This window comes from Tursiops truncatus, chromosome 7 (assembly GCF_011762595.2).
Source record: "Tursiops truncatus isolate mTurTru1 chromosome 7, mTurTru1.mat.Y, whole genome shotgun sequence".
Taxonomy (NCBI): domain Eukaryota; kingdom Metazoa; phylum Chordata; class Mammalia; order Artiodactyla; family Delphinidae; genus Tursiops; species Tursiops truncatus.
In genome coordinates, this window is record NC_047040.1 from 73,148,076 (window position 1) to 73,159,982 (window position 11,907).

The 11,907-nt window shown below is 39.8% G+C and overlaps 1 long non-coding RNA gene and 1 other non-coding gene across 3 annotated transcripts; both read left to right on the forward strand.

The window, feature by feature from the left end:
• Positions 1-984: 984 nt before the first annotated feature.
• Positions 985-6,447, forward strand: LOC141279090 (uncharacterized). 2 transcript variants are annotated; one of them, XR_012332844.1, is made up of 4 exons: positions 985-1,128; positions 2,788-2,819; positions 2,932-2,987; positions 6,315-6,447. It is a non-coding gene; the product is annotated as an uncharacterized lncRNA (long non-coding RNA). The 2 variants fall into 2 exon arrangements; XR_012332845.1 differs by lacking the exon at positions 6,315-6,447 and adding an exon at positions 4,298-4,403.
• A 3,605-nt stretch (positions 6,448-10,052) lies between these two features.
• Positions 10,053-10,155, forward strand: LOC117313128 (U6 spliceosomal RNA). The gene has a single exon (XR_004527589.1). It is a non-coding gene; the product is annotated as a U6 spliceosomal RNA (small nuclear RNA).
• Positions 10,156-11,907: the final 1,752 nt, after the last annotated feature.

Below are 11,907 nucleotides of genomic sequence, written 5' to 3' on the forward strand. Positions count from 1 at the left end.
GATGGTGACAGCAGAGCACTATACCAAGCCCAGAGCCCGGTATGAATGCACAGGTCACATGCCCATGAAGCCAGTACTGAGGCTTAGAGTCAGGTAGACATGACATCAAATTCTAGGTTTTTCATTTACAAGCTGAGTGTCTTGAGTAAGTTATTTAAACTTTTAAAGCTTCAGTTTTCTCCTCTGTAAAATAGGAATAATGATTATGTATCATTCTCAAGAGTATTGTGGTGATTAAGAGAGAACATTATACTAAGTGTATAGCATAGTGCCTGGCTTGTGGACACTCTGTCTTTTTTTGTCCTACATACTACAGTTAGAGTTCTAAAATGTAACCTTGAGGGTCTCTCCCCGACTTAAAACTAAAAACTATTTTTAGTTACCCCTTGTCTACGAAACAAAATGGAAATGCATATTATAGACAATGAACACCTTCGCTGTTCGGGTTTCATCCACTTTTCTAGGCTTGCTACCTACCACTCTCACACGTGTATCAAGGTCCAAAATATAATTTGTGAGCATTTTCACTTTTCCTTAAGGGTCAGTAATTATAATAAACATAGGTGACATATGTTAACAAGACAGCAAGCCCAAAATGGGGTCACTTATGCTAAGTCCCAGGTCACCAAACCGAGAGTTAATTACAGTTTCCAGTCTCCCAGAAATGGAATCTTAAACCAGTCAATCAGGAATCTCCTGATCATCACTAGTTAGGTAATCTGCCCGATAGACTCCTTTCATCCCCTAAAGGAAAATACCTTTGCAATAACCAGCCTACTTTTTTGCCTAGTAAAAAAAAGCCTGCTCCTTTCTGCCTATAAAAATCTTTCATTTGGTATACAGCTCCTTGGAGCTCCTTTCTGTCTGCTAGATTGGATGCTGCCCAATTCAAACCGATTCTTGCTCAAATAAACTCTTAAAATTTTTAATATATCTCAATTTGTTTTCTGGCACATATAATAAATGTTTCTTTGTGCCAGGCGCTGTGCTAAACATTCTGCTGGAAGGAAGACTCATTGTCCGCTGCTGATGTTGTCTCCCATGAGAGGGAGCTCCATGAGCTGTAACCCTCCTGGATACATCCACCTCCTCACTTACCTTCCCTGGGAAGAGTGATTTATCTCATTGGTGAGCTTGGAAGAAACTGGGTATTTATAATCTAGCCTCTTCCTTTCTCTGTAGCAAATCCCCCCACAGGGAGCATGTGCTCCCAATTGATCTCAGGGAGACTGTAAGCTTAGTAGCAAAAACCTTTGCCCAGTGGGAGACCTATTGCCTAGGACTGTGACCAGGTGGTAAATCTATTTCTGGTGTTCCAGGTCAGGAAGCCTATACTCTCCAGTGTCAGCGTTATTGATGATATTGTCTGCTGTCTGCCTTACTCTTTGCCTATTTCTTAATTGGTTCAGGACTTGGGTGAGGAGAATGGGTATTTATAAAAGCTATGCAAATACCCCAATACAATCTACATCTATGAGCTCCTTTTAGTCTCATAACTACCATATGAGATAAGCATTTTTCTCATCCAGTTTTTTTACAGATAAGTGAGGAATACCGATCAAGTAAGTGGCGTAGTCAAGATCTGAACTAGGTCTATCTAATGCCGAAGATTATGCTCTTAAAATTTCCCATTTTGTTTTTGCGTGTAAGTTTCATAATAAACGATAAGAACATTCAAATTTTGGGTTGAAAAGAAAGCTAACACAGTATTATATCCAGTATACTTATATTCTATTTGGCAGAAAAGTAAGCCAAGCTAAACTTAAATTCAGCAAATGCTGAATTTTATTTTAGGAAGAGCAAGCTGCAACCATAACAAAGAACTGTATTTACAGCTAACTGCAATAACCATGTTACTGTATAGGTCTTACACTACGAACTGAAACTACATCTCATGATTTACAGGGTCTGAAAGGTAAACAGTAAAAGGTATTTTTTTGGAGATTTCTCATTAGCAACCACAAAACTAGCAATTTTGTGAGGAATTATGTTGTCTATCCTTCCTCAAAACACACGCAAGACATTTCTTTGATGGTGAACCCATTCTGATTCCAACATCCGACTATTTTCAACATTCTGGGAACTCCTCCACACCCTGCCTATCTCTGGGAAGGTTTGATTCCCTACCCACTTGGTGACAAGAAAGGAATTTAGAACATTTGAGGTAGCAGACTGCCTACTTATGACCTCCTGAGGAATGAGCTCTGCCTACCTAGTCCCTTCATGCAGGTACATGAATGAGTCATCAAAAATTCACTAACACTTCAGTTATTTATGCTGATGGCAGTTGTGCTAATAAGAAAAATGACAAAAGGGTGCAGTGCCCAAGAATTTGTAGATCTGGCAGATTTAATGCATCCACTTATATCTATAACTCAACCCCTCCTCCATACGATCCTGGTTATTGTGTTCCATAAGAATTCCCACCAAGACTCCACCCCAGTTCACCCCGCTCTCTTGTGGTCTTAAGAATGTCAATGCTATGCAGTATTTTCTTCTTTATCACGTCTATATCCCTTCATGCTTTGCTCACCAAGATGTGTTTTTCTCTCGTCATGTTTGTTTAATCCTATTGATTCAATGCATCATATTTCTACCAGGAAAGCAGTACTAACAAAATATGTAGTTTGACCCATACAAAGTACTGCCACGTATATACACACTTATGTGTGTATATATCTTTTCCTGCCTTTCCCATATACATTGCCTGACTTGACATTTCTTTTTTTTTTAATAAAAAGCTTGCCACTCATGATTACCTCTTTAACATTCTATCCAAAATTGCAGCTGGAAAGGCAAAGAAAAGAAGGTGAAGGAAGGTAATTTGCACTTCTTGTAACCTTCATTATTTATCAAATACACTTTTTTTTTTTTATAACTATCTTTGTAGCACTTCAAGACATGCCTAACTGCCAGTGTTCACTTTTACAGGCCCAGTGGATAATGGAACTCCGAGAGAATCCTGGCTCGGAAAGGCAATCAATGAGGTTAGTTTGACACTACTCTCTATTGAAGGAATTGTCTTTTCTTTGAGAGAGAAGGTTGACTGATGGCAACCAGAAGGGGTTCTAGAGAGCAGCTGTAGACTCAGAGCACGGATTTTAGCCTGTGTGGGTGCAGCACCCTGTGTACAAAAAGGTTTCACCTTTATCACCTCACTGATATTCATATACCCCGGTGACATGGGGAATGTTTCGCCCATTTTTTAAATTGATAACTTGAGGCACAGACAGGTGAATGACTGGCTCAAGAACATGCAGAGAATTCAGGAGCATGGCACCAACATGGAAGGCTCTCCAACTCAAGGTTGAGAATTCCACATCAGGCTCTGTGGGCCTTTTACTCCCCCCAATAGTCTCTTGTTGCCTGCCTTCAATATTCTCCTGCCAACAGCGACCCTTACCTCTCTGGTTTAAGCAGGCGGTTCTAAATAGTTGTTGTTGGTTACCGTGGTAACAGATGCCTAGGTTTCAGCTTCAAATGCCCCTTTTAATGAGGCAATTTCAAGAATATTCATGATAAATTACCAGACCACAAACTTAACTGTGGGAAATTTTGCTTTGGAAAATCTAATAAAAAGAAAGCAGAAAGAATGAGCAGCAAATGCGCTAGAGAAAATGGGGCCAGATTTGGAGAGGCAAATGGAAGGGAAGCCAGGCCTGACTACCAAAAGCCAGATCAGCATCAGTTCAAACCAGAGCTTTAAATTATAAATGGTCCCTGAAGGGCTACCCGCCAGGCGGAGCCAAGATTCCTCGGGAGGAAGAATGGTAAAATGAGAGGTGGAGAGGGCAGGAGTTGAGTACATCCTGCAGGAGGCTGTGTATTTTAAAGAGCTTCAGTTTTCTGTTTTATTGCTGACTGTGGTGACTAAATGTCAGCAACAATCTTCCTCTTGTTTCTCCATTTACGAAACCAAGAGACACTGTGACCTGGAGAGGACACACTTAACTAGACTGTGGAATTTGGCATACATGAACTTCATTAGCAACCTACGTTATCCACAAGTCCCAAAGACATAGCAGTCTTGATAATGTTCCAGGATTCTGTTATTCACCTCTTAGCTCTTCTACCTACTAAAAATCTCACAGAAAGGTAAAAGAAATTTAATACATCGCTACACTATTACATGGAAAGAAACATCATAATTGCCTAAAGGAAGACATGTCAATAATCCTTTTACGTTTTAATATAAAAACGTGCCTTGCCTATGTAGGATAGTAGAAGTGTATGCCCCGTTGAAGGCAAAAGGATAGCCTAAAAGGGCTTTCACAGACATTTAAAATCTCTGGCCAAGCTCCTTAGGTCGCTACAGGACCATCTTACTCTTGCTGCTCACGGAAAGCACCAGGGAACAGATGCATTACAGTTTGTGACAGGAGAACAGCCTGTGGATTCCGCCTACTCCCTCCAGTCCATCTGGGAGGTGGGTGAGACAGGGAGCCCACCGAGAGGGAGGCTCTCCTGGGAATCCCTGGGGGTACCATGGTTATTGGTGCTTTATTTTCAGTAGATGGCACTGTGTCTATTGAGATAAGCAAAAAGAGAGTCTAGATAGGAAATATAATTGTTTCTGGAGAAAGCATACTGCATTTGAAAATAATGCATGGTATATATTTTTTTACTGAGTAACATGATAACACAAATACTATTTAGTATTCATGTTAGCACTCTCTTTTGGAGCTCAAGGAACTTTATGATTTATTATTCTGGCTCAGATTCAGGGCTGTGGTGGAGCCCAGGGCCATTCTATGAGGGATATAATTGGGATAAGAGTAAATCACTCTGGGGCTTCCCTGGTGGCGCAGTGGTTGAGAGTCCGCCTGCCGATGCAGGGGACATGGGTTCGTGCCCCGGTCCGGGAAGATCCCACATGCCGCGGAGCGGCTGGGCCCGTGGGCCATGGACGCTGGGCCTGTGCGTCTGGAGCCTGTGCTCTGCAATGGGAGAGGCCACAGCAGTGAGAGGCCCGCATACTTCAAAAAAAAAAAAAAAAGAGTAAATCACTCTGAATGTTCACCCACTTTACCACCCAAACACAGACATCAGCACCTGTACTCTATCTATGCCTGGATTCCCACCCTGGGCACTGGATTCCCCTTTACCTGAGACAGGACACTCTGACACTGTGGTTCCTGCCCAGCACACAGGAATCCTCACATCCCCAGAGTCAAAGCAACCAGATCAGTTTCTTACACATGGCTGGTCCTAGGTAGGAGATGCTGTAAGTTTCCCATGCATGCTTTTTCCGTTATAACAGACATCTAAGTATCTTTTCTCTCTTCTGAGTGCTTTCAGGAAAGTAGTCCCCAGCACCAGAAGATGAATCAAGTTTATTTTAGGCCGATTGTGGTCTCCCATTTAAAAATGGGAGAAGAACCTCAAGTTTGCTTCTTAGAAAATGAACTCTAGACACAGTGTGGAGGATAGAGTAGATGAAAAGAGGCTCTGTGAGTCAAGCACTGTGCTATGCACTTAATAGAATATTCTCTTTTATTCCTTATTATAATCTTGAGGTAGGTACTATGCTACCCATTTTACAGATGAGAAAACTGAAGCTCAGAAAGTTTAAACAACCTACCTAAAATGACCCTTGCTTTTGACTGAGCTTATGATGAGATTCTAACCATTAGAGACGTCTGCTGTGGGACTTCTGGGAAAGGGACATGCAAGTAGAAACCTCCCATTTCTGTCCCTTGACATGACCTTTTGAATATGACCCCTTGGACTACAGCACTGATCTTGAGACAATTACAGGAGCCAACCTAAGAGAGTAAGACAGAAGTCTGAGGATGACAGAGTAGAATGATGCAAAGAACCTGGGATCTTGATGATGCTATGGAGCTCTGAATTAACCACCCCTCAAACTTCAGATTTATGTTTCAGCCTCTTTGAAACATATCTTCTGTTACCTGTAGCACCAGCCTCCCAAATCCTAACTAATACAACCTAAGACCCTAGCCATAATTATTTAGAAAAATGATTAGTGCCTGAGCCAAAAGCAGCTAACCATAGGGTAACTGCCAAGGAGTCAGGATATGAGAGTCCACCCATCAGGACCTCTTTGCTGGATCACACCTAATGAGACCAGTCAGACCCTTTCTGGGGGAGCCTGAATAGCATTTTCTCCCACCTCTTCAGGAACTTCCCTCCATCACTCTTCTGTATCGTCAGTGTTTTCTGCTTATACTAGCACATTCTTAAATACCATTTGAATTGTTCATAGTAAAAAAACTAACATAACACCTCTATCAAATATTGACTCTCTTACATATAACACTCTAACTAGCTTCTTTCTTTCACAATCAACTTAGTTGTCTCCAGTTCCTACCCTTCAAGTCACCCTTCAACCCACGGCAGTTGACACCTGCAGCGCTCCAACAGGACATCATCTCTTACGGATGTTACAGGATGGTCATAAAATAGGTTATCAACTGAGTAACAGACAGACCAAAAACATAGTCATTTAAAACAGCAGCCACCTGAGGTCTACTTTTTAAAATTTAAGAAAAAATTGCTCTGTGAACATATGACAGATAGTATGGCACAGTAGTTAAGAGCAAAAATGAGTTACAAAGTCAAACAGACCTGAACTGGTAATCCTAGATTCCTTAAGTAACAATGAATGGGTTTCTTAAATTCTCTATGTTTTTGTTTATTCAAATATAAAATGAGGAGAATACCAACTTACATGGTGGCCATAAGAATTCTACTACAAAGTCACAGCCTATCATTTTATTTATTTCACTCTGATCACAACAGTTGCTAGCCACCTGATACATTCTTCTTTATTTTTCTTTCATTGTCTATGACTACCAGCCCCACACGGGAATAGCAACTCCTTAAGAGCACAGATATTATTTGTCCTGTTCATCACTGCATTCCCAGTATGGGTACTAGTTCCAAGCACTCAGTAGATGCTCAGCAGATGGGTGATGAATGGAAAGAAGGAATGGAGGGAGGCAGGCAGAGAGGGATGGAATGAGAAGAAAAAGAGAGAAGGAAAGATGAAAAATGGAGAGTACTAAAATAAAACTTCAAAAAACGGTAAACAAAAACAAACAAACAAACAAAAAACTCGTTAGAAGCAGACCCCTCCACATGCCTCAAAGGGAAGATGCAGACGTGTATGTTTCAGGATCTTCCCACCAAAAACCCACACAATTCCTTTACTATTCCAGCCAAGTATGGCCTAGCCCTACCCTCATACCTGTTTTTCTTGGTTTACTAATAAAGAAACATAGATGGAAATAAAGAAGAGATATCAGGTAGAAAGATATAAAATAGTGGGAAAGATATTATAAGTGGAGTCAAGTACCACCACCATTTACTAGAAGTGAACTTTCAGCACCAATATTAATATGTTTTCCTGTTGTATCTGTAAAGTGATAATAAGTAATATGTACATAACAATTTTTAATTTACTCAAATCTCATTTTTATAACTAACTACTTCACAACAAGTAACATGCTAAGGCAACGTCAGTAGATGAAGAAAGGTAGTCCCTGGCCCCAAGCAATGTTGCCCAGGAGAAGACAGAGATATGTAAAAAATACAATTACAATACAGTATTGCGAGTGCAACAGTCAGGCATGCAGAAGTGCAGGGGTAGCAAAAAGGATCACAACACTAAAAAGGAAGACTGCACAAAAGACATAATATGTAAATTGAGTTTTGAAAAATGAAGTGGGTTTCCCAGGTGCCCCATAGGGAGAAAGGAATTCTTGGAGGAGGGAAAAGCATAATTGAAGACAGTGAATTGTTCATATAATCCAGAAGTGAAGTAGGCAATGGCAGGAGAAATGATTGGACACAGGCGTCATGAATACTTGTGTGTCTGCATTTTAGCAAGTCCATTCTAATGGAAACTTTGAGGATCAACTCGGGAGTGGGGGGCCGTGGCAGGACAGAACTAGTCATTCCTGCAAGAAACACTGGGACCAGTTTCTACCAACCCACCAAAAAAATGACTTCAAAGGCAACGTGATATCACAGGAAGGGCTTGTTTTATTGTTTGTTTTTAGTTCATTAGGCCTCACTTAAAATTCTGATTCCACAGTGCACTTGCTTTGGGATCTTGAACAACACTCATAACCTCTGCAAGTTCCAGTATAGTAAGTTTATGTGATTACCTTCATCTGTAATATTCCTGCGTTGCAATCTTAATGGAAACTCAAGTTCAGGTCAAAGACTAGTTTCTCTGTGACGTCTCCTCTGAATTGGTTCAAAAGCCATCTCTCCCGTCCTCATTTGGCTTCTCTTACGGAATCTCATAAGAACTTCTGTGACCTCTTTGGGGTTTTTTTGTTGTTGTTGTTTGTTTGTTTGTTTTTTAATTGAACTATAGTTCATTTACAATGTCGTGTTACTTTCAGGTGTACAGCACAGTGATTCCTTTTTCACATTCTTTTCCCTTATAAGTTATTACAAAATATTGAGTATAGTTCCCTGTGCCATAGAGGAGATCCTTGTTGTATCTATTCTATGCCTTCTTTGAATGACCGTAGCACTTGTTGTCTGTATCATTTTTGTCTGTTGTGGCTTTGTGACTGAAAATGAAAATTTTCTATTTGTTCAAAAAAAAAAAAAAACAGCAGCCATCGTTTATCGTTTTTCATGACTCTGCAGACTGACTAGGCACAAGTGGATAATTCTGTCCTGCAGTGTGTTGTCTGGAGCTGTGGTCATCTGGAGGCTTGACTGGACTAGAGCCTCTACTGTGGCTCATTCACAGGGCTGGTGGGTGGTGTTGGCACTTGGCCGGGAGCATGAGTCCTTCTCCTCATGGCACCTCCATATGTGGGGTTCCCACAGCATGAACGCTGGGTTTTTAGGGGGAGTGTTTCAAGCCTGTGAAAGTAGAAGCTGCCCAGTCTGAGAAGTTAAAGATCTCACTTCTGCCCCATTTTACTGGTCAATGCAAACACAATTCAGTCCAGAGTCAAGGGGAGGGAAATAGATTTCACCTCTTGTGGGAGGAATAGGAAAGAATTTGCAGCCAACCTTAATATATAACTGGTATTAATGGTCTTCCTTATTCCTAATTTCAGTGAAAATTATACGGTTTTTATTTTATGTGGCATCTCAATTACTGCAATATTTCGTTCTTTCAGCTTCCATGACAGCACACTCTTCTGGTTTTCTTGGTACCTCTGGAGCTACTCTCACCTTCTTGTGAAGAATCCTCTTCTTTCCCTCACACTCAAAATATTATTTCTTAGGATTCCATCCTTGGTCCTCTTCCGTTATCACTTTATATTTTTCTATTTATCTTATTGGACATTCTAATAAACTCTCAAGACTTCCATTACTGTATACATATTAATTATTCTCGAGTCTTTACTCATAGCTCCTACTGCTCACTTAAGTTCCAACCTAGGTATCCCATCTTCACTGAACATTTCCTATTTCCATTTAAGTATCTTATAATAACCATAAATACAAAATGTCCAAAATTGAGCTCATCATATTTTCACCCAAAGCTTCAATTTCAGTGTAATCTCTCTCTGTGAATAGCACCATAATTCCCTCAGTTACATAATGCAGAGAATTAATCATTTTTGACTCCTTTCTTTTGCTCAACCCTATATCGAGTCACGAAAGGTAGTTAATATTATCTCTTTAATATTTTTCAAATTTGTTAAGTTGCCTGCATCTCTTCTCCAGTACTGTAGTACTGAACTCTAGTTCAGACCACTATCATCTTTTACCTGATATATTTCAGCATCTTTTATCCAGCCTTCTCACATCAGATTGGCCTCCTCTTTAATTAATTTTCTACACTGAAACCAGAGTAGTTTTTTTTTGTCTTTTTGGGTTTTTTTGCCATACGCGGGCCTCTCACTGTTGTGGCCTCTCCCGTTGCGGAGCACAGGCTCCGGATGCGCAGGCTCAGTGGCCATGGCTCACGGGCGCAGCCACTCCGTGGCACATGGGCTCTTCCCGGACCAGGGCACAAACCTGTGTCCCCTGCATCGCCAGGCGGACTCTCAACCACTGCGCCACCAGGGAAGCCCCCAGAGTAGTTTTTAATGGCAATATTCCATCCTGTTGTGCTCAATTTGACAGCATATATACTGAAATTGGAACAATACAGACGAGACTAGCATGGCCCCTGTGCAAGAATGACAGATTTCTAAAGCATTCTTTATTTTTTTCTTTGTTGTTGGACACACAATCTATAAAGGTGTAATTTGCATGACAATAACAGCACAAATGAAGGGAGAGAGAAGATAAAGCCATGTAAGAGCAAAGTTTTTGTATACAATTGTAATTAAGTTGGTATTAATCTGAACTAGATTCTTATAAATTATTAATTGTAATCCTTATAGCAACTTCTAAGGAAATAACTCAGAAAATATAGTAAGAGAATCAATAAGGGGAATAAAATAGAAAATATCCTTTTAACACAAAAGTAGTCAACAATAGAGGCTGGAACCCCCCCAAAACACATAAGGCATATAGAAAACAAGTAGAAAATAGCAAATATAAACATGACTTTATCAGTAATTTCATTAAATGAGAAGGGATTGAATTGAAATGCAGAGATTAGCAGAATGGATTAAAAATACAAAATCCAACTATATACTGCTTATAAGAGGCACACTTTAGATTCAGAGACACAAAGAAGTTGAAGTACGGGAAATGACATACTAGGTGAACAATAACTGAAAGACCTAGAACGGCTATACTAATATCAGACAAAGTAGACTTTAGGACAAAAATTATTACTACAGACTAAAAAGAACATATGATAATAACAGAGTTAATCCATCAAGAAGATAAAACAATTATAAACATATTTACACCTGACAACCCCAAACTCAGGAATCAAAAACTAACAGAATTGAAGGGGAAAATGGGCAATTCAATAATAACAGTTGGAGATTTCTACATCTCACTTTCAATAATGGGTAGAACACCTAGACAGAAAATCATCAAGCAGATAGAAGACTTGAACAACATTATAATTCTATTAACAGAGACCTATAGGACACTCCATTCAACAACTACAGAATACACATTCTTCTCAAGTACACACGTGGAACATTTACCAGGATAGACTATATGTTAGGCCATGAAACAAGTGTAAATAAATTTTAAAAGATTGAAATCATATGAAGTGTGTGCTCTCCAATCACAGTGAAATGAAATTAGGAATTAATAACAAGGAAATTTGGCACATTCACAAATACGTGGAAATTAAACCCAATCATAAATAATCAGAGGGTCAAAAAGGAAAAAACAAAGGAAACTAGAAAATACTTTGAGATGAATGAAAATGAAAACACAACATACCAAATATTATGGGATGCAATGCAAATAGTGCCTAGAGGGAAACTTATAGCTGTATTTGCCTATATTTAAAAAGAAGAAAGACTGCAAATCAATAACCTAACACGCCACCCTAAGGAACGTGAAAAACAAGAGCAAACTAAATCTAAAGCAAGCAGGAAGAAGAAAATAATATAGGTTGCAGTGAAAATAAGTGGGGTAAAGAATAGAAAAACAATAAAGTCAACAAAACCAGAAGTTGGTTCATTGAAATGATCACAAAATTGACAAATCTTTAGCTGGCCTAATTAAGCAAAAAAAGAGAGAAGACTAAACTTACTAAAATCAGCAATAAAAGAGGGGCTATTACTGCCAACCTCACATACACAGAAAGATTATAAGGTGTTATGGACTGAATGTTTGTATTCCTCAAAATTCATATATTGAAGTCCTAACACCCAGTGTGATAGTGTTTGGAGATAGGGCCTTTGGGAAGTAATTAGGGATAGACTAAGTCATGAGGGTGGGGCTCTCATGATGAGACTAGTGGCTTTAGGAGAAGAGAAAGCTCTCTCCCTTCCTCCTTCCCTCCCTCCTTCCCTCCCTTCGACCCTCCCTTCTACTCCTCCCCCA